Source organism: Octopus bimaculoides, chromosome 2 (genome assembly GCF_046866305.1).
Source record: "Octopus bimaculoides isolate indiv1 chromosome 2, ASM4686630v1, whole genome shotgun sequence".
NCBI lineage: Eukaryota > Metazoa > Mollusca > Cephalopoda > Octopoda > Octopodidae > Octopus > Octopus bimaculoides.
Window position 1 is genome coordinate 177,462,132 of NC_142929.1, and position 26,585 is coordinate 177,488,716.

Sequence of the window (26,585 nt, forward strand, 5' to 3'; positions counted from 1 at the left end):
AATTGCCTCGAGTTCTGCTGTCCGCTTAACACTGTGTGGTGACCACAACTGAGAGCAATAGTCTAGGCGGCTCAGAACAAATGTCTTCCATAGAATCAACATGACTTTTTGATCCCTTGTACGGAAAGTCCTCAGTATCCACCCCGCCAGTTGTCTGCACCTTGCTGTCAACTTGATAATGTGCATGTGAAATGATGCATCACTACACATGTTGATGCCCAGATCTCTAACTGTTTGTTGTTCTGGGATTGCAGTACCTCCAGGCCCTGTGTATGCCAGTTGGGAGGTACTTGTGGTCTTGTAGCGCAGTACTTGAAATTTTTTTTGCATATATATATATATATATATATATATATATATATATATATATATATATATATACATATATATATATATACATATATATATATATACATATATATATATATACATATATATATATATACATATATATATATATACATATATATATATATACACATATATATATATATATACACATATATATATATATACACATATATATATATATACACATATATATATATATATACACATATATATATATATATACACATATATATATATATATACACATATATATATATATATATATATATATATATATATATATATATATATATATATACACACACACACACACATACATATAGTGACCTAGAAAGTCACAATTTCAGAAGTAGCTACATACATCCAGTGATACTGACCTAAATAAAGTCTTGATTTAATAAGTGACTATATAAGTGTATGTACATGCACGCACACACACATATACACACATGCATATATGTAATACACACAATTTTTATAAGCTGCAATTAAAACAGGAACTATGTAATAGCATAGTTGTCCTAGCTGAAAATGCTGCCGACATTAAATTGCAGGCAATTGTTATCAATGAATTGATAGTTTCTTAGCCAACAGATGCTGCAGCCAATTATTTCATGGTTGTAGCTCTTTAAAATTTTACATAATTCACAGTTATGGCATATCTTAAGTTAATGGTTATCATGTAAAGCTGTTCTAATAGAAAACTATTTTTAACGCATTAACCCTTTTATAGACCATAGTTATTTTAGATCCTAGATAATAACTATTTTATGTTTATGCAAACAATTGTTATTGTAAACTTAGCTCACTCTGACCTCGGTAGTAATGTTTATATACAAGTATATAGCGGTCGTAAATTGTGCCTTTAAACCTTTTATAAACCACAGCTGCTTTTGCTCAGGCATGTGCACCGAGGGAGGGGTTCTTAATCCCCTGCCCTTTTCTTTCTTTTCATATCAAAGGTGCCCTTTAAGTCAAAATTCGAAAACATATATTAATGAAACACACATTTCTAGCACTTGCTTTTCAGCTACTGGTTCTATTGTTATTAAATCAACGTGAAAAACATCACCAATGTGTGAATATTAAAATTAATCTTACTTTTGACTAAAATAATTCATTTTTCATATCTATCTGTGCAGAATTTCAGTGATTTTTGACATCATTTTCACCCAAGACAATCACAAGAAGTTGCTAAATTATTTATATGGAGGGAAAGGAAAGTTGGGAGTAAAGAGTATACAAAGAAAGAGTAGAACGAGTCAGTTGGAGGATGAAGTATTAACTGATTACATACTGTCTGCATTTTTTAAAGTAAATCTTTGCGGCTTGGTTTTGATTTTTTTTTTTTTTATAAATGACTGCTTCAAATTAGATAAATCATGCATCTGTCTCTAACTTTTTCCATGTCTATTTATTTATCTATTGTGAACCAATATTCAGATTTCTTGAATATCAAGATTCTAATTTTGCCAAAAATAATATAAAAATTTATATTTTGGTCTTAAAAAATATAACTTATTAATGTATTTATCATCTGGAACAATAATGCTCTTAAAGTCATCTTTATCACCAACACTTCCAAACTATCTCAGCCTCATCTTCAGGATGTAGAGTTATGGGTTCTATGTTGACCCTTTTAAGGGAGAATACCCTAATTTATACAGCTTTTCCAAACAAAACTTGACTATTGCATTAGTTTTCTATATCATCATAACTGTAGCTTTGACATATGTATGTTGTATGTTAATTGTAGCCTTGTATTGTGATATTAGTAATGATTCCATAGTCATTCCCCTTTTACTGTGGTGTATTTCATAAAGCATGCAAGTATCTTCTCTTTATGTTTTTCTATCAGGTTTTGTCAAACTATAAAAGTTTGGTATGCACATATGAAAAAATTAGAACAATCATGTTTTCAATACAGGGTGCATGCACACATACACACACACACACACTCACAGAGTGTGTCTGTTAATAAAAGTAGAAAGTGTTTAATTGAAGTGTGCATAGTGTAGAATTGACATCCAATGAAAAGCTAAAAGAAATAGCCCTATCGTATTTTTTGTTTTTGGGGGTGGGGGAGAAATGGCTTATACATAGAATATACGAGTAGTTTAGGCTATGATGGAGTTGCTAATCAGTAGATTGTTCCAGGGAGTTCAGTCAAAGATTCATCTCCACAATGAAAAAAGCTTTGTATGTTCACTGCAATGTATACTGCTTGATCCCTGTACTTGTAGAAGTACAAAATCAAGCCATTATTTTTGCCTCGTTCTTTAATATAGTAGATAAGTTATACAGTGTTATTTCAGTAGCAGGTATGTGGTATGCTTTACTCATATAAACTCAAATCTCCAGCTACCCTGAATTCTTGCCTTGAGAACTGAAAAACCTCTCTGACACAAGATAGAAGTGCTGACACATAACACCAAATGTGAATATTTTCTTCGCCTTGACACTGCAATAAGAATTCATGAAGAGAGCCAGTGTAACAAATGCCATTCAGCAGCAAAACTTGGATGAACAAGCTACATTTAGAAACATTGACTCAATGAGATAAGGATTGGAGTAAAATTCCAATATATCAGAATGTAGCTCAACATGTACAAGACGCAGATATTGAGGTTCCAGAGGAAATTTCTGGTCAGAGCAGTGAGATTCAAGTACAAGTCCATTTTATAACAACAAATCAGCATTCACAGAGTTTAACAGAGTCGAATCGTATGAAAGTATAATCACACATTTCTGAATGTGTTTGTTCAAGGAATTAGAAAGATTTCAAGTTGCCACGAAACTGGGAAGTAAGTAAATTTGGCAACAAGTAATAAAGTTCAAGATCTAAATACTCTATGAAAGTTCTACATCTTCAAAGAAGAGGATAAGAAACTTTTGAGATAGAATTTCATTCATCTTACTCACTGCCAAATATGATCCATTTTTAATTCTATAAGTGAAATGATGTCCGTCTTGTTTTCTCAAAAGTAAGTTGCTTAAAATGTATGTAACATTTCCAGTAATAGCAACTGGAGAATGCTCTTTTTTTAAGCTCAAGCTAAGTATAAACTGCGGAAGCTATATTGAGGAGAGAAACTTTCTGCTCTCTTGCTCCTCATCATTGAGAAAGACATCAAAATTATAATGAAAAACTCATGAACATTTCCAAGCACATGATCAACAGATGCTCTTTACTCTTTTACTTGTTTCAGTCATTTGACTGCGGCCATGCTGGAGCACCGCCTTTAGTCAAATCAAATCGACTCCAGGACTTATTCTTTGTAAGCCTAGTACTTATTCTATCGGTCTCTTTTTGCTGAACTGCTAAGTTACAGGGACGTAAACACACCAGCATCAGTTGTCAAGCGATGTTGGAGGGACAAACACAGACACACAAACACACATATATATATATATATATATATATATATATATATATACGATGGGCTTCTTTCAGTTTCCGTCTACTAAATCCACTCACAAGGCTATAGTAGAAGACACTTGCCCAAGGTGCCAAGCAGTAGGACTGAACCCAGAACCATGTGGTTGGTAAGCAAGCTGTTGGCATCCTCATTCTTCAGTGTACATTTCATAGTAGATGAATAAAAAATTTAATTATTACTTTAGATAAGGGTCAATATTTTAGTATTTACTACTTAAAAGCTGAGGTCATCTATTTAATAGACCTCAGTATATTTCTATAAATTTTTCATTTATAGTTTCATATCGTATTCGAATATATATACATTAGAATACTGTAATTTATACGATAAGCAAGATAAGATTTAAACTGAAAATAAAACTGTAAACAAAACTGCAATTTTTCAGTATCTTCTTATCCTTCAAAAATCTTGCAAAAAAAAAAAAAAAATTTTCGCAACAAATTTTCATTTATTTTCTTTCATCAGCTTTGTTTGTGTAAATAATGCATTGAAATTAAGGAAATTTTAAAATATTAACCACATACAATTTTAGCATTTTTTGTGTATATATATTCTCTTTTTTGACTGAGTCCTGCCGGTCTGAAAGTTGGTGCACGTTTGTGCACTTGCTATCAGATAATCACCATCATACAGAAGTGTTATAATTTTATCAGCCTTATTGTCCAGGAGTTAACTTGTAGTTCATAAAATTGCTGGCAAGGCTCTTCTACAACTGCTACCTTTAACTAGTCTGACAAGTTAAAAATCTTCACTGTTCCAAACTACTTAGCAGCACTATTTAACTTCTTTGATTTCAAATCCTGGAGAACTGCCTCCCCATGATCCTACATTACAAACTCATCTAAAATTACCTACATCAAAGTGCTATTTAAATGAAAAACACCACAGTAAATGTGAAATTTCAGTGGTTAATCACTTGTCTTTTGTTTAGCTGGGTTTCAAACACCAGTTTAACCATTTTGTTATCATGTCTGTAATGAAATACATGGCTTCAGTGTTGCAATTAATTTTGAAAATAATTAAGAACTTGGAATGATTTAGCAAAATGAACTTTTGTTTTTATGATTGAGCTGATGTTTAAAATATAACTTAAAAAAGCTGATACTAAAAATTGTTATGAAAGGTTTTTAATCTAAGATATGAAACTAAAACAAGTGCATATTTGTTTCATAAAATCAGAATTAGTTTGATGGGTTGATATGAAAAGTGTTAACATAAACAAAAACTGAACAGTTTAGCTATTTTACTTATTTATTTTGGAAACTAATTAAAGTATATAAGTAATACATTTTTAGAACAATACTTCTGCATTTAACTGTGATGGAGAGAGAGAGAAAGAGAGAGAGAAAGAAAGTGAGTGAGTTTGTATGTATTAATATTAATCTTCGTTTTAGAGATTGTATCTGTAAAGTTCATGCTGGCTGGTCACTTTCTTCACATGAAAATCTTAGCTCTTCTAAACTATCACTTAGACATTTGCTAATATAAACCAAGTGGACTGATACTTATTAATATCAATATAAATTTATAATCAGGATAAACAAGCTGCAAGTTTTGAAGCAGTTGTACATAGATATTCTCCTTCTTGTTGATTTTTGAAAAGATGTTCAGATCTGTGGGGTAGCTAACCTTTATGACTGTACATGACTTTTCTATTCTGTCTCAGATAACAATGTCAGGTCTGTTATATTTGCACTTGGTAGAAGTACACTGATGACATTTACGAGCAGCTGATGATGACATGTGTTAAATCCTACACAGAAGAGAGTGACATAACTGACATTTGAGGTTGCATCTTGAGATTTTAAGGGCTTTACTGTTCAATTTGCTCAAGAAATATTTCATGCCTAACACCTGCTCTTGGATTGCAAAAGTATAGTCATCTAGATGTGATGTGATGTAGCTGTCACATGTGTAAGAAAAGCTACACTTCATGTTAATATTGTCATCCCTTTCAAGTTTAAGGGAAATTACTCATGCATAACCTTTGCTGAGGCATGTGAGCCCTGCACTTCTGGGTTCATATAAGAGGTCATCAGAAAAAGTGAGCGGTTTTTGAAGATTTCCCTACTGAATTGCAAGATGTTACTCACTTCACTTTTGAGCTCTCGGTTGATGTATTTACTCTTGCTACTATGTCTAGTAAGTGTTGTTTGAGCAATGTCACATGACACTCAAAGGCAGCCTGTATGGATATTGAATATGCACTGTAGGATATTGTCTTTGGTTAGTCTGTCTTTGTTCCCAATACCATTGTTGAATACGTTTTCATCAATGTATGTGTGTGTGTGAGTGTTTTAGCACAAATAAAATTGTGCAAACAATAAGGAGGAATGAGAGTATTCAATATAAACAGAGTGGACAGTATTTTCAACCTTAATGTACAATACTAGCTGATATCAAATTAATTCATATAATTTAAATATCAGTTAAGTCAACATTGGTATTGAAAATATGCAGAAATATATGAAACTGAGTTAAGTACCCCAGTTAGAGGATCTCCTGAACTATTTACTCACTGTATCAGTAAGTAGGTGAGTATTTGACAGTATACATCCTCTTAACAGAAACAGTAAGATAAAGCATGTAACAAAGCTGGCCCTATGAATTACAAGTACAATCCATGAGATGGCATTCCATACTGTTTATGCAGAAGATGTTTGCCCAATGTGTTAATCAGAAGAATTGAATCTGGGACCCCATGATTGTAAAACAAACTTCTTAATCACTTGAACATGTGGTGACCACACACACACACACACACACACACACACACACACACACACACACACACACACACACACACAAGGAATGGGCAACATGTGTGTTGCATATATCTTTACACACACACAGACAAGTGTGTGTATCGATATACAAGGAGAGTGTTAGAAAGAGATATCAAGAATAAGAAGGGGAGGGGGTATGACAGAAGAAAGAAAGAAATGATAACAGGAAGGAAGTGGCAAAGTAAAATAGAGAGAGAGAGGGGGTAGACAAGACATGAAGAAAGAAAAATGTTCTAAGTAATGGAATTTACCAAGAGAATGTTAATGAAGAAAACAGCAGACACATAATTATTGTGTGATTCTTACAGGGAAAAGATGAACTTTTCAGAATGCATATACACATATGTGTGTGTGTTCGTGTGTATATGTGATGTGTATGAGCACGCGCGCACGCACACACACGCGCACACACACACACACACACAAACAATGAATGTAGAGATTAGTACATCTGCATATTTTTTTTTTCTACAATCAATTATACAACATATTTGATTTAAATTTGTCTGACACACGTTTCTGCTGCATAGAGAACTAGCAATTGCAATTGCATCCAGTTACTTTTGACTGGTTATTTCCAACTGGATTATAATTGAGTCTTCATACTGTGCCTGCCTGGATACTTTATCCCTATCTATTCATTGTGTGTGTATATATATATATATATATATATATATATATATATATATATACATTCAAATGAATTTTGTTTGTATATATAGATTGGTAACTAAACAAAAGAAAATGTACTCAATACATGTTGTAGAGTATAGTTTAATTGTCGATGCCAACTAACAGTTAGTTTTTGCAAGTTACACTTTTTCAGGCAGTAAACATGCACACACACACATACACACAATTACATGTGTGTGTGCATGTTTAAAGTATATATTATTTAAACTTAATTATGTGTATATGTACACCTTCATGTGTGTATACACACATATATGAATATGTACAGAAGTATATACATACATTTACTTAGATATTTTATACATTATGTTTTTGTATACAATATGTAGACACACACACACACAAAAAAAAACCCCCACTTTACACGCAATTATTTAGATATACAAATCTAAATATTTATACATATATTTACATGGATATAGAAGAATATATGCACCTACGTATTGATATATTATACATTTGTATAAATAGTTATGTGCACATTGAAAAGAGAAAAAAACTACAGATAAAAAAGAAAGAAAAATCAGGACAGCAGTAGGGATATACAGACACTCATGCATAGTATCATGCACAAACATATTCACACCCATGCATTTACAACTGTACAGATGCAAACATGTCTGAAGTCACAAGCACACACATACATACATACATACACAGAAATACACAACCTCAGTTAATATATACAGCCACATACTACCATAAATAAATACATAAGCACTGACTGAGTAACCAGAAAAGTATCTCTGGTGTTGTTGTTGTTGTTATTGCAGTTACCAGTTTCAGAGCCAAAATGTGGAAGTTTAAATAGTTTGTTTGATTTCAGTATCTAAAAAAACAGGAACAAGAACAACAAAATAAACAAGAATCATTTTTGCTTGTCCATTGTTGAAAAATGTAAGATTTTCCATTTGCTACCACAGTTGTTTGTTATAGTCACCACCACCACCGCCACCACCACAATAATGATTATCAGATCTTCATTATTGCCACTGATACACCACTACTATGATAGCAATCAACATCATAACAATCATAATCACCACCTCTGTGACATCTGTCTTTATCTCTGTACTACCATTACCATTACCATTTTCTATATTATTCTCTATGCTTGCATGAATTCCATGAATCTTATACATAATATTTCATTGTAATTTCATCCCTTATTGTCAATGCTACCACCACCTTCTCAACCCTCTTTTGTTCATCCACCCATCCATTTTTTTTTCTCTCTCTTACTGACATCTGCAGTTTGTATTGAGTTCATAAGGATTGGACAGGCCTAAAGAAGTGTGACAGACTTTGTTCAAACTCTTGACAGTGTCAGAAGTATCTGATATTGTCAGAATGATTACAAACACCACCACAATTATCATCAAACTTTTTACCGAATTCAATTTTTTCCTTCTTTCCCAGTGCATACTTGCACAGAACAATAAAACCGACAGCCTCCCTCAGAGATTGCAGTTTTCTTTTTTTTATTTATTCCATGCACGCGCGTATGTGTTTGTTTGTCATTGGAAAGATAAATGTTCAATCCATCATTTACTGAGGCTTATGTGTTTGTTGTTGTTGCTGTTGTTTCACTACACGTCAACCTTGATCGAACAGACCTGTGATCAAAGGCATTCCAGCTATGGTCATAAGTCATTTTAGGTGTATGTAGGACAGCATTATCTATTGCAGCCTTTTCTTATTTAAGATCTTATGATGTGATTTGGCTGCTTGCTACAGCTAGCAGATCAAATGACCACAAAGAGACATACTTGATGTTGCATATGATATGTAATAGTACAAGTCAAGGTTTCCTCTCCTTTTTTCATGTACTGCAGCAACTTTTAATCACCAACAAACGTCTAAAGTATGTCAAATGTCTAAAGTTTCTCTATGTGTTCTCAGCACATCAGGACTCAAATCTAGCATCTGTAGTTATAGATTAAAGAGTAATTACAATTACAAAGAACACCCATTATTTAATTTTTCTTTTTTTTTAAGTGATGCATTTTTGAACATTGTTATAGGTTTCCCGGGGACCATTCACAAGTTTAGTGCATTTCCATTGCTGAGATTGACAAACGAGAGACTGTGACCGAAACAAATAGAAGCTGCACACACTCATTCTCGCACACACACACACACACACACACACACACACACACACAAGCTTCCACACTTTCCACCTACTAGATTGATCTCAAAGTAATCCACAATACGATTGAAATCACATGGTTGTAAAACAAACTTCTTAACTACAAAGACATGTCTACCAACAGAACTTACTTGTATTACAAGGTCTAGTGGTCTAGAAGATTGAAACCAATTTTGAGGGTCCTGATTGTATGTTAGTGACAGAAGTAATCATTATCTTCAGTGCCACTGTCAGAATTGACACCGCCAATGAGTGTCTCAGTACCTCAACTTGTTGGAAATAACAACTCATTCTCCCACAAATTACATTCCACCATCTTGAATAAGGAAAAGATACATTAGACAATGCAGTCTCAGACACCTCACAAAAGTGGGATGAAGACAGGAAAGATGACATTAATGATGACATTAACAAACTAAAGAACTTATTAGTTTTTCCATTATTGTCGACGATGTCCAAGAACATCACATGAAAGAAGAAGACAGAGCATGGTGTGTCTGGCTGTGGTCAATCAGTCCAGTGTGTACTTGGAAGGCTCTACAGCAGGTTGAGCACTGGTGGTCTGTTGGGACTGAAGGAGTTGGCTCTGGACTTGCATAGTTCATATTTTCTTTGTACCCCTGAAATCCTGTTCTGTTTGTAGGAAGTGGCACCTCTAGAGATGCATCTTAGCCAGACAGGGTGGTCTTGTGCTTGTGTTTCACAGGTGTTGGGGTTGGTCTCAAAGTCCTTCAGTGAGCCTTTGATCGTGTCCTTGAAGTACTTTTCCTTGTCCACCTTGCATGTACTTGCACTCTGCCAGTCTTTTGAGGCACTGTGTGTGTCAGGCACTTAAACAAGGATGGTTTACGAATGTCATACCAAAAATCTAAACTTCTTCCACATGGAGTGCCTGAAAAAGCTGTTGAAAAATCACCTGGCAAGACAAGAATCCCAAACACAGAAGCCCTCTCTGGAATTGATCTGCCAAGTATTTATACACTGCTGAGGAAAGCACAAGTCAGGTGAGCAGACTAAAAACTAAATGTTTGTTGGATGTCAAACTTGACCTGGTGCTAAACAGTAAAACCATTTCAAGATCTGTTCTTCTCAACTGCCATGATACTGGCATCAAAGAAGTCTAGTGTCATTTAAATCAGATTTCACCACTTCTTCCCATTTCTATTTTTTAGTCTTAGTTTTCTGAAGAAAATACCAGAAGCATTAAACAAGAAATGGAGCACTGCAAGAGAGCCATCTTGCTCTTATTGTTTAATTGAGTGAGCAAGAAAAAGCTAGTGATTAATTGTTACAAACATTCAATTAGAATAATTTGTAAGAAGAAAAATAAATAAATAAAATAACAATTATACTATGCCAACAGGAGTAGATTTTAATTTATTAAAAATACATTTTTCTTATATCTTTATATATTTCATTTGTAATATCTAATATTTACTTGGGAATTTCTTTTGTTCTTTTTTTATTAATATTATTTTTATCAAAATCTACATTTTAAAATATTTGGTTCATCAATTTCAAAGTCACATAACCTTATCTATTAAGATATTTCTAATATAATTTTCATATTGTTACTTGGTTTGGCATCATGAAGAAGATAGTGATGCTTGGCAGAATGATCACTAGGAAAATATTTCAATGCAAATGATTATGACAAGACCATCTTTCCTACCATCAAAGCTAAAGACAGCATCCACATGATTTATTATTTCATGCATGCTACATATAAGATAGAGGAGTGCATCCTTAAGAGAATTATAAAAATATCTCAACATGCAACAATCCTATAGCTAAAGTTTCTCTAATCATCTGTCATAAAACAAAAATATCAAAAAGAAAAAGAAGTATAAGTCTAAGGAATTTTACAGATGTGATTTAAGCAATCAATGAATGTAAGGTATTGCTTTCAATCTAACGACTGGAGTTAGAAACTTCAAAACAAAACTGTTTACCTAGATTGCAGTAGCACCATGCTTACCATAAACTGATCATTCATCAGCAGCAATGCTAACAACTATCCAAGCATCTCTATAATATAAATAATATATAAATATAGGCATATATACATACATATATGTACATACCTACATATATATGTATATATACATGGATATATGGATACAAGACATCAAAAAAACGTAGACGAAATGAGAAATGAAAACATAAAAAACAAAAACATAGAAAACGAACTTTTTTCAAACATGAAATAACAAACAGAAACGAGACAGGCAACATAAAGAACACTCCCTTCATCAGTTGTTTTATCTACTCCGCGTTTCAAAGGTAAGGACATGACGCGACTTCGTTTCTATGTCCTGTCCTGTACCTATATATGCATGTATATATACATATATATGTAGGTATGTACATATATGTATGTATATATGCGTATATTTATATATTATTTATATTATTATATGATCGAACACTTCGCATCTTTTTCCAAGTAAGTTTCATCTCTATAATCATTGTTATTGTATGATATTGAGGCCTTTTGTATGATATACATCTAGATCTCTTTTTGACAAATTATATAAAATTTAAAAAAAAAAGAAAAAACTTCTTATATTAAGAACTAAAGTTTATAACAGCATGCTGATGTTAACAACTACTTGACCACACCTAGGACACTAATCAAATGTTGGAGTTTAGCCGTATCTGCATATCTAGTATGCTGGAGTTAGGAGTTGTACTAAAATATTCAATTCTCAACTAACAAATGTTATTCCACAACAATGACAACTCGCATTTGACTCAATTAATATAACACTGAAATACATTTCAAATTCAATGTTGACAATGTTAAAACAAACATTATACAGATAAATAGGGTCTTTTAGAAAATACTGTACCTAATGTTAACAAAAGTAGGTGGGAATAATCAGGGTGAAGCAGAGCTCTGCTTTCCTACTTACTAAAACTTTGAGGCCTTTTGATTCCATACTTTGCTTCTATAATTGAAATTTCCGTTCTAATTCTACTACAGATTCAGTCATAAGAATGAGGTCATCAGCATAAAGGAATTTACCAGCTTTAAAACTCCACTGTTATGGCCTGGAGGTCTCTGAGAATTGAACCCTGGTGAACTTCTCCATGTACACTAGATTCATTGCTATGCAACTTATTGGAAGCATATCTGCATGAGATATACAAGATATTTGTATGCTACTAGCTCCTGCAACAATCACCAAATCACAGAGCGAGGGACCCCTCCTGTCAAAAGCTTTCTCTAGGTCGATGAATGCTAAGTACAGTGGCTTACTTTTTGTTAAGTACTTTTGCAGTTGTTTCACTTCAAAGAGACTAGTTGCAGTACTTGCCCTGACAGAAAACTAAGCTGCATCTTATCTAGTCAAACTATCTCTCTAACTAATCAAGTTATAATTATTTTGTAATTTTCACACACACACACACACACACACACATTATATATATGAAGATAAACTTACTTGAAAATGGACATAATGTTCAATCAAATAATAGTAAATATTATATCTATACATATATATATATATATATATATATATATATATATATATATATATATATATATACATATGTATATATATACACATGCATATATGGGTACCGGACGTCACCAGCAATGCAAATAACATGAAATATGTAAACAAATGAGTGAAATACATGACCAATGAGAAAAAATGGGAAACAGGACATGTGAACACAGAGAAAAGACCCTTTATCAGTTGTTGACTGTTTATCTACTCCTAATTTAGAGCAGTTGTTGAATGCTCGAAATGGGGAGTAGATAGACAGCTGACAACTGATGAAGGGCTTTTTCTATGTGTTTAACATGTCCTGTTTTCCATTTTTTCTCATTGTTCACATATTTCATGTTATTTGCACTGCTGGTGACATCTTGTACCCATATATGCATGTATATATATATATATATATAATTTATTATTATATTATTATGCTTATTTATAAAAGTGTTTATTTCTCTATGTGTGTGCATATATATTAACACACTTTTATATGTATCATCATTATCATCATCATATCTACTTTTCCATACATGCATGAGTTGGATGAGAGAGCACTGAGTTTTATACATACATACATACATACATATATGAAATGTAAATGTGTCTACCTTAACCTTTGTTAAGTATTCCACTTGTCTGATAAATGGAATGGCATATTCATCATTACTATCATCATTTAATGTCTGTCTTCCATGCTGGCATGGTCTGGACAGTTTGACTGGAGCTTGGAAGCAAGAGAACTGTATTAAAAAACCGTCTATTTTGGCATGGTTTTTATGGTTGGATGCCCCTTCCACTGTCAATCACTTGATTGAGTTAATTGGTAAATGACTGAATATTTCTCAAAAACAAGCACCCTTCATGTAAGTCTCAATGATAACCAGCATGGCTGAGAGTCAAGGCCAAGTCTCTGAATTATGGTTACAGTCTTTCTAAAGACTTTCCAACAGCTTCCATTAACTCAATTTCATTTACAAAGCTTGGTTCAACCCAAAGCTATTGTAAAAGCCACTTAATCAAAATGCTGTGCAGTGGGCTTGAACCCAGGCCTTCAAAGCTGTGAAATGATCTTCTTAACCCTTTGGCCAAACCAGCATCTAAAGCCTGCCCCATTTACATTTAGACATACCCACACCCATACACAGATACACTTAGATATAAACACTCAAAGTATGCTTAGATATATGCATACACAGTGAAATACTTAGATATAAACATTCTAAACAATTTCGCATGTGTGTAATTTGTGACAATAACTTTAAATGTTCGCATTTGTAAGAATATAATTAAATGCAAAAAAACAAGCAATGAAAGAAAGCATGATGGAGATAAAAAGAGGAAAATGAAAGAGCATGGGAAAAAAGGAGAGAGAGAGAGACAGATAGACAGAGACAGAGAGATAGAGAGAGGAGTGAGACAAACATGCAGACAGTAAAACTGAGAAATAAAAATGGAAGTTGTCTGAACAGAGGTCAAGACTTCTGATAAGCTTCACTTGGAAACTGAACGAAGAAAAATTGAAACCAAGCTCATCAATTTTTCTTTCTCTCCCCTCCAACTGAATAAATTAGACAAAAGCTCCCCCACCATCATCCTTGTTTCAAGCCAAATGTTGTTGCTATGATCAATTACTCATTATTCTTTCCCAGCTACCATTGTCCACACTACTATCACTATTATCATCACCAAAACCTTATTCATTATAATTAGTGGAGACATTATTTCTATGTAAAAGTACTTGCTCATTATAGTAGGTCCTAGTTTCACAAAATATATTTCTTACTAATCTCTAAAATATTTAAATCATATGTTTTCAGTCTTAAACATTTGAAGAGAGCACTCTCACTCCACAGCAACAAAAACTGAATGATTAATTCTAGGGTGCTCACTGAAGGCTCTGATAGATCAGCTGCTTCTGTACCATAGATCTTCTGCAACAGAAGAATTGTTCGTTAATATGCCATGATGATTTAAAAACAAAAAAATCTTTTAGTCAGGAGATAAGTGCCATGCCCATGACACTTGACAAAAACTTCATGACTGGTGGGGGAGAGTGAAGAAGATATCCTTAAAGTGGACTCTTAGCCTGGATGCTTACATTAATAGAAGGAAAGTGAGATGAAAGTTATTAGGGATAGAACTAAAAACTAAGAAGTGAACAACAATTAGTGAGTGTACTTACAGGTAAATGTAACAATAACTAAATCTTCACTTTCGGTGTATCTGAAGCTGGTGTTTGGAACAAATGGATCTTTGATAAAATTATGATGGAATATTCTAATTTAAATATGAACACTTTAAGATGACGATTTTGTAGCATAAAACCAAAAGTGGTTTCTGTCCATTAAGTGTGACAAGAGTTTAATCCTTTAGCATTTAAATTGACCATATCCGGCCAAAATAGTCCATCTGATTTATGCTCAAACTGGCCAAATCTAGCCTCTCACACCAACCTTGCAATACCATTCTAAAAATTAACAGTTACTGCATCAAACTCTCAAAGCTACAAGATAATGCAAATTAGTTCAAAATAATGAGAATAAATAATCCTTATATTTGACAGAATAATATGAATACAAAAGGGTGAAATGGGAATAATATATTTTACTTAAAAGGAATACCTTGGGATAACTATAAGGAAGTTAGGAGACTAACAGGTCCTTATCTAGTAAATCATTACCAGACCAATGAAAGAGAAATAAAAGCTTGTTATCAACAAGTTAAGACTTTCACACAAGAGAATTATCAACCTGTATTTATATATGGCCAACGTTGATCAAATATTGATTATTAAAAGATATTGACGAAAATGTAGATGATGACGATGATGATGATGGTGACAATGACTGAAGATAAGACTGATGACAATGAAGACAATATCAGAGAATGGTAATGATGGTAAATGACAAAAAGTGATAAGGATGGTAGTAAGAATAATTATGAGAAATTTGAAGATGAATGACAACAATGAACGTACCAATAAAAATGATGATGGTGGTGGTGGTGGAAGTAGTGTTGAAAATGGCAAAAGAATGCAATTAAAATTAAAGTTCTATAATAATAATAAAAATGAAAATTCAACAAGCTACCGGCTACATGGGTCAACTATTTCAAAAGCTTTTAGCAACAAAAGAGACAGCTATTAAAATAAGAAATATCTCCTCCCAAAATGAGCATGTGTTACTACAGAGAAAAAGATGGAGAGCAAACCATTTGGATGCTGGGTTTTTCAGAACGAGCATTTTTAAGTTGACACTAGGAAAATTGCATATGACAACAAAGCCAAACTGCATCTAGGTTGACACTCTGTTATGGATCATCTGTTCTCTGACTTTCTCCATGGCCTTCAAAATCTGATCCAACACTTTAATGCTGCCATAATATCCTTTCCCTAAGGTATTTTCTATAGCCATTTACAATGAAATTACTACACCAGTCACTGAGTATGACACCTTCCCGTCCTTGCTAATCTTTAAAAGAACAAACTTAATTTCATGCACACACACACACACACACACACACACACACACATACTGCACTAACACATGCATACAGACTAAAAAAGAGGATAGAAAAGATAGAAGTGTGTGTGTGTGTGTGTGTGTGTGTGTGTGTGTGTGAGTGCGCACGCCTGCAATACGGATGTTGAGATTAGTTCAAGTCTGTTGCAGTGTTAAGTAATCTTTGTGTGTATGTTTATGAGGTACTGTTTACTTACTGAGGTTTCACAGTCGGTAGGCAGGGTGGGGCAAACTGGTAAGAAATGCAATCACTCAGCAGTTATAGGGCCTCACTACCAGCTCTACATCAACCCACCTAACAATACCCCTACACCGTCACTCTAACCAACTTATTAGATTATTTTGTTCTATTTTACTTTCATTACCCGCCTCTCTCTGTCTCTTTCTCGCTTTCTTTTATACACATGCACACACTGTCTCTCTTCCTCTCTCCTAATTTTTAAGTAGGTTGGAATGGATAGCTATATTTTTAACTCATTACACTTTCACACACATACACAAAGTAGATTTAACTCGAATTAGATCAACATTCTAGAAAAAAATGCAGCCTCAACAGCAACATGTGTGGTTCAGAAAAGTCAGAGCCTGTAACTGTATTTCATGTAAATATAATGTATAAATGTATAAAAAACATTGATATGTTTGCATCTATGCATATGTGCATAAATAAATACATATATGTACACATGTTTACACATACATATGTGTATGTGTACCTGTGTGTGTATAAGTGACTGTGCATAAATAACACATAACTGAGTGCATGTGTGTATATAGGCTATGTTTATATTAGCGATGGGAATCAGAAGGGTGTACAGGTGTACTGCATATACCTGTTTCTCAGTTTACAGGGGGTCTTTTTTTCTATGTTGAATGTCTTCTAAAGAGACATTATAAGCCTTTTGCAAGTTTACCTCAAGAAAAATTTACTAGTTTATATATTTTTAGTCATGCATGCATATTCTATTCGGTTCAGATTTTATAATAAAATACATAGTAAATATTACTTTGCAGTACAGTATTCAGAAGAAGAGTGTATCAGTGTTCTTTCTGGTTAGATGTTTGGAGGTAGGGAGCAACAACTAAATGGTATTGTGAAGGGTAAAGTAAAGAAATGTGAAATCAGGTCTAGTGTAGCAGTGCACATCACTCTGTTTCCAGTACTTCCATGCATTGGGTGAGAGGGAGGGGACTAAAATCTCTATCTGTATTTTATGATTAATTGATATGGTTAAATAATACTGTTTTTGATTTGTATTTTTAATGTGGTTTTGTATTAAATATGTATCATATACTTATGTGTTATACATATAATTATTAAATTCAAATTTGGCAACTATTCTGTATAATTTAATAAGACATAAGACAAAAATTTACCATCAATAATAATAGAATGTATTTGATTTGGAGCTAGCTGAGTAATCATAAAAAATTAAAGAATTATGGTGGCACAAAGCCATAACCTCTGGCAGACCACAACCCAACCAAAAATGACACTTGCATCAGTATCAACAACTTCATTTGGTATAGTGGGAGTGATGAGACAGGTTCTTCAATCATAGCTCAAATCTATAAATATACCATTTTAAATATATGTCATAATGACATGTAAATCATAGAAATCTTGCAGGAATGCATATAGTGGTACCCTCTAGAGATGCTACAACACATTAACATTCAGTATTCAATGATCAGCCAATAGAAGAATGTTTTACATGTAGCTATCGCAAACATAACCAAAATGACACTCTGCTTGTGTATCATTGACAACCCAAGTGTTGTTCTGCTTGCAAAAGGATAAGTGTGAGGAAGCCTTTAACATGGATCTTCATCAAAAGCAAGAGATGTTCTGAATATTAAATTCATATGTTGAAGTGAGATCTATGGGAACTTTAAGGCCATTGGTATCAACCAACCAACCAACCTACCTACCTACCTACCTACCGACCTACCCACCCACACCTACCCTCCACACACACACATCCAATATGATGTGATTAAAATGTTGTATGACTTGAATTATGTGATTAAAATGTTGTACGACTTGTTTCACAGGCTCACAAAAAGCTGTACAGTATATTTTAACCATAGCAATGTTTATAATTTTAATTACTCAAAATTAAACTCACACAGACAGATATGCTACATCTGGCTTCAAATTGCCAGTAGGCAGTCTTTTTCTCAGTTATACATTTAGCTGTATGTACACCACATAAATTACACAAAGTCAACATTTTAGGCCTACTTGATTGATGTTCTCCTATGTGAGGATGATATTCCATGCATAGTAGCTACTGGTATGAGTAGTATGACTAACTTAACTTTGGTGTGAGACAGCCTTTATCCATTGCAAATTTAACTGACTGTGGCTAAGTATTTAGACTGGGTTTACATGATCTTAATTAGAAATTGCTATATTTGGTTTGAATTAGGTAGCATAATACATAATTCAATGCTTTTCTATTGTCTCTCTCAATAAGATGTAACCTTTTTGATTAGATGTCTGCATTGGATAAGATTAGAATGGACATGGCATAAATAAAATAGGCAGCATCAATAATTTTTCAACCTAAAAAGTGAACTGTGAATATTTTACTGGCTCTACTTAGCAACAATGCAACTAGAAAATTATATTCTACACATTCTATTATATTATATCTCTAGTATCTATATATTTCAGACTGGTATAGCCCTGAGAAAATGATTAAACTAAAATATTATAAAGGACTGCCATTAACAAAAGCAAAATTATTTAAAAAATAATGGCTTCATTCATATTGTTCATTCAGTGCTGTCCTTGTATAGTGATGACATTTCGAAAGACTGAAAAATGTGATCTTCCAAATTGCTGGACACAAGAAATTTGCTTAAAAAAATTATCACCTGTTTTGCTATTAAAAACAGAAAATTAGGTTGTAGTGTTTCTAGCAAGTATGACAAACTTGAAGGAGCACAAGGAATTCATTTGTCTTGTGAGTGTTGCTGCAGTTTTGTAAGTGGCAAAGCATCAGTAATGTTAGGACAAAAATCAAAGACTGCAAAACTATTCCTTGATATTTTCCTGGAATATAAACAACATAATCATATCCGGAACACTTTTGATGACAGGTGAGCTGGATTGGGGTTGATCTATAGATAAATACAAAAATGTATACAGAAATACACAGTGTCTTAAATAAGTTGCACAATTAAGGAATATATATTAAATTGTTACATTATCACATTATCCAATCAAATTAATGCATTAATTACAGATAATCAGATCAATTGAATAGCATATAAATGTAAATATGTGCTGCTAATTGGTAATCCATGGTTGGTAAGCCTAAGAATAAGTATAATTAATTGTGTGAGACCATACAGCACAGTAATTTAATATTTAAAAAGATATCTAAAATATGCTTATCTATGGAATTATTCTATAATATAAAATAATACTTATTTTATATATTGACTAAAATATATGAAATCACACGCATACATGTATGAGATGATGCCACCTGTGCCCAGCGTCGCCTTCCTGGCACTTGTGCCGGTGGCACGTGTAAAGACATTCGAGCGAGATCGTTGCCAGTGCCGCTGGACTGGCTCTTGTGCGGGTGGCACGTAAAATACACCATTTTGAGCGTGGCCGTTGCCAGTACTGCCTGACTGGCCTTCGTGCCGGTGGCACGTAAAAGCACCCACTACACATTCGGAGTGGTTGGCGTTAGGAAGGGCATCCAGCTGTAGAAACTCTGCCAAATCAGATTGGAGCCTGGTATAGCCATCTGGTTTCACCAGTCCTCAGTCAAATCGTCCAACACATGCTAGCATGGAAAGTGGACGTTAAACGATGATAATGATGATGATGATGATGATGATGATGTATGAAAAGATTTACCTAAGGCTTATACATACATATGTATTCTTCATTCATTCAGTTTTATGGCCATTTTCCTATGGTAACATAGGTTAGATGAGTACTTATTATTGAGGCATAGTTTTTCATCCAAATGTCCTTCCTGTTGCCAACTCACACTTGTTTCCAAGTAAGTAATATTTTCTTGTGGGAAGACATGTTTTTCATGGGAGATTGGGAATGAACAATATTTCTTGTATAATGGTGATGCTCATTCACAACAATCGTGTGATTTCAATATAAGGCAACACACAGACACCTCTGTATATATGCAGGGCTGGTTGTGTGGTTAAGAAGTGTCTCCCAATCACATTAGCATGACATCAGCCACCCTTACTCATTTATGTAAAATGCAAAGTAGCTATGAATCTCTCCAGCAGCAAAACTGTTCTTACTCCTCCCATCATACACTAACCACTCAACACATCATATAAAGCAACCATTCAAGCTCCTATTGTCCCTCTCAGGTAAGAGGTTTCTGTAGTCTTGTGAGTTATAAGACAACAACCTCATTAGTGTACTTTATACACTTTGTAAAGCGGTTGACATTAGGAAAGGCACCTAGCTGTAGAAACCATATCATAACAGAGACACTGGAAGAAAACATGTTCCTATGGTCTATAAAATCTTAACAATCCAACCCAAGCCAGCATAGAAAACAGATGCAATCATCAGGATGATGGTAATATATCCATCTTACAAGCCTAATATTTACCACATTTGTTACCAATGCCGTTTCTGCCTGCCATATCCACATGGCATTAAATTATTTTACTCAGCAGTATTTTATTGTATTGCATGTCACAGATTTCACATTGCAACTAGAAATAAGACAAGTTCTTAAATCTCATCTTAACCCTTCTCCAACACCAAAAAGAAAAAGAAAAAGAAAACAAAACAAAACAAAAATAATCTAAAAAATTCTTCTATAGAAATGCAATAAAAATAACATTGATGAAAATGATAACAACAATTACCTAAAATAAATAAATAAAAAACATGCAATGTAGGTTTATATTTTTCTTTCATTGAAATGTTTAATGAGTTTGGAGTGACATCTCTTAACCCCAAAAGAACTTGAACACTTTAATTAGATGATTGAAAGAGAGGCCCCAGCAGTGTAGCATGATACATGCAGCAGAGAGCAGTGTTGGAAAATGTAATTTCAACATTCATCTCATGCAAGTGAGAACTTATGACAACAACTCCTCAAAAAACCATTTGTTTTTCTCAATGTCTTATTTCTTTCTTGTCAGCTACATTTAAATGCCTTCCGTTGATTTATCTGGATCTATATCACAAAACAGTTGTTACTGAACCTTTTGTCTCATAAAATAAGCATCTACTGCTGCTTGAAGTGTTCCATATTTCTTATTATTCCCTTTGCTGCAGCTGTAAAAGACACATGGTCCCAATTCAAATTTAGCATAAATTGTTTTTCCCCAACACAGTGATCACCACCATCATCATCGCCCTAAACACCATCACTGTTTGTGCATTTAACAGTAAACGTTAGCTGCACTAAATCTTTATAAAAGCTTTGTAGTGTCAAAATGAATATAGCATGAGCTATTTTTAAGAAACTTCATTCATTTCAATAGTTCTTTCAGTAATTTTAGCTAGGTATGGCATGTAAGTTGGCAAGTGGTTAAGCTATACTGTAAGGAATTTGGTTGGTCAAGTGTAGCATAACTAAGGTTTTAGCTAAGTATGTATCTATTGAAAAAGTTTCACAACTTATTATTGCCCTTGATCACAAGATTTGAATAAGAAGGCAAGTATAATATCTAAAGTTATGTTCCAACAGATGTAATTAACCCATCTAACAAAAGAAGGTTTGAAACATCTAAGTGAAAGCTTCTACTCTAGAATAGACATGTTCAAAGCATATCAAAGTAGATGTGTAAGTCATCAGGATAGAGGTACCACACACTATTTTGCAATCAATTACATAATCAGATGGAGAGAAGTTATACACAGCTAACACCAGAGAAGCTATGAAAATACAAGAAATATTTGAAGAGGGGTATCACAACAAACCTGTTAGAAAAACAGATGCCTGAAACATTTAGACAAAAGTCAACAACCTCATCAGTCGATGAAAACACAGTGGGTTTTAAACACCTGTTGTAAACTTTTTGTCAGACTGAAACGTTTAGAGCAAGTAGTCTTTGTAAGCCTGTGCAACTCAATTTTCACTGCACAGCTTTATTCTCTTCTTTAATGAATGAATAAATGAATGAAGCCAAATTTTCTTCTCTCATTACAACTCTAAAGCTATGTCAACAAAACCCTTCCAAGCCAACAAAGGAGCCTCTTGAGCCAGTGATTATCACACAAGAGTGTGATAAAAATATCAATCATCATCATCATCGTTTAACGTCCGCTTTCCATGCTAGCATGGGTTGGACGATTTGACTGAGAACTGGTGAAACTGGATGGCTACACCAGGCTCCAATCTGATTTGGCAGAGTTTCTACAGCTGGATGCCCTTCCTAATGCCAACCACTCCAAGAGTGTAGTGGGTGCTTTTACGTGCCACTGGCACAAAGGCCAGTCAGGAAGTACTGGCAACGGCCATGCTCAAAATGGTGTATTTTACATGCCACCTGCACAGGAGCCAGTCCAGCGGTACTTGCAACAAACTCGCTCGAATGTCTTTTCACGTGCCACTGGCACAAGTGCCAGGAAGGCGATGTTGGTAACGGTCACGCTCATATTTTGAAAAACAGTTTCTGTAAGGAACCTTCATAAAGCAATGGACTGCAGACAATGGACAAATACTTCTTATAGAGGGAAACTGAACTCAGCTCTCTAATACTATGAATGCTCACCCTGGCGTACTTGCATGTAAGTTGGTATACTAGGATTTTGGAAATTTAAGTGTCTTGGTGATATTGCTATAAGCCAGCAAATCTTCAGCTGATTATCACATCACCTATAAAGTACCTAGCAAAGAGTGTCTCTATGGATTTGGTCAATTTGCTAGAAATTTAACCAAATTTCACTTAGCATCTTGGAAAACGAGGAATACATCAAGTAATGCACTTCTAGATAGGCCAACAATAAACAAAAACAGGATGGTCACAGATGAAACCTGAGCATAGATTTGCTTGATGAGAGATGACCAGAATCTAAACAATAATAAACTTTAATTTTGTTTCTTTTGGTCATGATTGAATATTGTGGGGGCGCAATGGCCCAGTAGTTAGGGCAGCGGACTCGCGGTCGGAGGATCACGGTTTCGATTCCTAGACCGGGCATTTGTTTATTGAGCGAAAACACCTAAAAGCTCCATGAGGCTCTGGCGGGAGGTGGTGGCAACTCCTGTTGTACTCTTTTGCCTCAACTTTCTCTCAGTCTTTCTTCCTGTTTCTTGAGTAACGCTGTGATGGACTGGCGTTCCGTCCAGCTGGGGGGGGGGGAGAACACATATGCCATAGAAACAGGGTAACCAGGCCCATGAGCCTGGCTAGGCTTTGAAAGGGTGCATAAATAAATAATAAATGATTGACAATGGGTTGTATTTTTTTGTTCTAGGTTTTTGTTTGATTGGAGCAGCACTGCTTGTGATTGAGAAACCCAATGTGTAGCAATTGCTACATCATCAGCAAACAGCATGTTTTTCACAAGTGGACTACATAATTTTATTGTGGCTCTTGAAATAAACAGAAGAGACTATCATCTAATATGCAGGTAGATCATACAAGGGCATTTTCTGCTTTTGTCACTTCGGTTGCAGTTCATAAAGAAAGAAAACCATATCTGTTATTGACCTTTCATCCTAGAATCTGAACTATGACTGGATATAAATATATTCTACTGGCTTCTGAAGGTAGTAAAAGATGATCTGAGCAAGGGCTTTACCAATGTTGTTGAAGAAAAAGATGTCTTTGAAATTGTAGTCACCTTTCTTGCTGGCATTTTAACAGAGGGTGCTGTCTTGCTCTGATCTAGCTCAAGTGCCTTAATAATGTCTTCAAATACTCTTTTTTCCTTAGTGCATCAGTCTCAAGTAGCCCTGTTTCCTGAAGAGTGGCTATATTATGTTCATGCAAGATTGGGTGGTGTTATGGAGTGGCTGCTCATACTCTCATCATATCACTGGCAAATCCAAAGGAATGACAGAGATGGAACAGTTTGTTACTGTTGTCACAGGAGCTGCCTAAATGAGTTCATAGGTAATAACAAACTGACTCCAGATTCATCTTCAAAATTCTCTCCTGAAGTGTTGTCTTTAACTGGGTATGGCCACAAAGCAGCTGAGGTAAGAAATCAGAGTTTTTCTTCTCTTATATGGACTGCCTTCTCAAGCTGATGAATATCATATACTTGAAGTACATAAAATGAAGTGTCACCCAGCTTGGGAATCAAACCCACAACCTTATGATCATGACTCAAAAGCCTTAACTACAAAGCAATTGTGCTTGTAGCAAAAATATGGAACACTTCATGAACTTAAATGCCATTATTGTGCAGAAGCTACACTAGACTTCTTCGCATTGTTCCAGTTATAAAATATGTACAACCGAATCTAGAAATAAACTAGGAAATAAACTATATGTGTCACATCTCTACCCGTGATATGCTTGGTGGATTTAGTATACTATACCTTCCCCACCTCTCACAAAAATTGGCTCTATTCTTAATCAAAAGTCTCCTCTTCCACCTCTTTACCACCACCAGTTAAGAAATCATTATCCTTATTACTAACAAGAGAACAAAAGGAAATAAGATTGCACGGATGAAAATGTACTCAAAAGAAAATATTCAGTACAGTTTGCACAGACATGCATACACATACATACACACACATATATATATACATACACACATGCACACAAACAATATCCTTCAGTCTCCTCCAATTATTCCATTTGAAAACAACTTCACCTCAATAAGATATTTTTGATACAGCACTTTTGCCAGTCTTTCTACAGAAATCTCTTTGTAATCTCATTTCTTGGCTAGCTGGCAGCAGCATTCTTTTGGTGCATTTCATAGAAGGTGTGTGTGTGTGTGTGCGTGTGTGTGTGTGTGTGCGTGTGTGTGTGCGTGTGTGTGTGTGCGTGCGTGTGTGTGTGTGTGTGTGTGCGTAGTAAGTTTATGAAGACAGACAAAAACATAGAAATGTGGGCTGAAGAGAAAGGGTGGAAAGATAGGCATTTAATGAGTAAGTAGTTATGTGGATTTAGATGTGTTTGTGTGTGTGTGTGTGTTTGTTTTGTGTGTGTATGTATGTACACACACACACTCTCTCTCTCTCTCTCTCTTTCACACACACACACACACACTAGAAGTAGTACCTGACCTTCGCAGGGTATATAAAATTTAAAGTAAACACAATTACACTAATTTATTTCATTTTGGATAAAATGCTTTGAAAAGGTGCTGACAATCTTCTGTTGGTCTGGGAATGTTAATTTGCTCAAAATTGTTGTATCCAAGCAATGCAGAAGATGGTTTAGGTTGAGCTTCATAATAATGTCTTCACCCACATAAAAAACAAAACAAAACAAAAAAAAACTGTATAGAAGAAACTTAGAAGTGACATAACTTATGACCATCACCTTGACAAGATGTATCTGTACGCCAAATTTCAGCTATCTCAGTGCAAAATTGTGGCCCTCAACTTGGAACATACATAGATATGCAAACATACTTTCACTTCATATATTGTTATGTCTTTGGGTGTTTGAATATCTCATTGCTAATAATGTTATGGTGACACTGGGGTTTGCACAAGGGTGTAGGAATAGTATTACGCAAATAAATATTTGGATATGATTATCTAGAACAATCTTTCACAGAAATATGTTCACACAGAATGCGCTCTGTACTATGCCAAACGAAAGGTACGTATGATATTACACTAACAAAGTAATCCAATACAAATTATCAACGCTGTCAACTGCCAACAGTTCACACAGTTTCTTTACTTTATTGAAAAGCATGTCCACTTTTGGCCACATGGGGGTGGTCAGGATCCTTCCACAACATATATTAAGAAGATAAAGAATATGTATGTATACATATTTACATCACCATCATCATAATTTAACATATGTTTTCCCTGTTGGTATGGATTGGATGGCCTGATAGGGACTGGCATAGTTTGTTTCAACTTGGTTTTTTTTAAAGCTGGATGCCCTTTGTAATGCTGAACCACAAAAGATCATCAGGGGAATACTTTATTGTATTACTACCATAAATCAAATGGTCACATCAATGC

The 26,585-nt window shown here is 34.4% G+C and overlaps 1 protein-coding gene and 1 non-coding gene across 17 annotated transcripts in view; both read right to left on the reverse strand.

Annotated features, from left to right (window-relative positions):
- The window catches only part of LOC106882686 (vitamin D3 receptor), an 886,520-nt gene that overhangs the window by 75,903 nt on the left and 784,032 nt on the right, over positions 1-26,585 (reverse strand). The gene's annotated exons all lie outside the window — the stretch shown is intronic.
- Positions 24,788-24,899, reverse strand: LOC128247188 (U6 spliceosomal RNA). Its single transcript, XR_008263588.1, has one exon. It is a non-coding gene; the product is annotated as a U6 spliceosomal RNA (small nuclear RNA).